The sequence below is a fragment of the Urocampus carinirostris genome, chromosome 16, assembly GCF_059441175.1.
Source record: "Urocampus carinirostris isolate Australia breed hairy pipefish chromosome 16, RoL_Ucar_1.0, whole genome shotgun sequence".
Classification (NCBI taxonomy): Eukaryota; Metazoa; Chordata; class Actinopteri; order Syngnathiformes; family Syngnathidae; genus Urocampus; species Urocampus carinirostris.
Window position 1 is genome coordinate 24,896,334 of NC_142364.1, and position 554 is coordinate 24,896,887.

General features: G+C 41.7%; 1 pseudogene; it reads left to right on the forward strand.

The window, feature by feature from the left end:
• Positions 1-191, forward strand: part of LOC148350808 (28S ribosomal RNA) — a 2,631-nt pseudogene extending 2,440 nt beyond the window's left edge.
• Positions 192-554: the final 363 nt, after the last annotated feature.

Genomic DNA, 554 nt, shown 5'->3' on the forward strand with positions numbered 1-554 from the left:
CAAGGCGGGTAAGGGAAGTCGGCAAGTCGGATCCGTAACTTCGGGACAAGGATCAAATGACGGGGGAGGACACTGTTCCCACGCGGACTCTAATGAATGTTAGCCTATGGAGCCTGGGTAATACAAGGGAGAGATCACAAATAAATCTTCCCTCTGTCCTAGGCTGCTTGATGAAATTATCCACTTCCCTTGCCAGCCGTCTAACAAATCACTAAGAAACATTAACGCAAAAAGGGCAAAAGAAAGTGGGAAACATACAACATAACAACTCACGACGGAAAAGAGGCCCCGTCTCAAACCAGAGTTGGCAATCACAAATAATGGGAAATATAATAGGAAATTTGAAACAGAATGTAACAGTAACATGGTAACAACATTGTAATAACATGATAACTTGTTAGTTTAAAAATGCATATCAAACTGGTAGCCTTTGCACTAAACAGTAACAAAAAGTAGCTCTTCGCTTTAAAAGGGTTGGTGAAGGGTTCTTACGACGGAAAAGAGGCCCCGTCTCAAACCAGAGATGGCAATCACAAATAATGGGTAATATAATA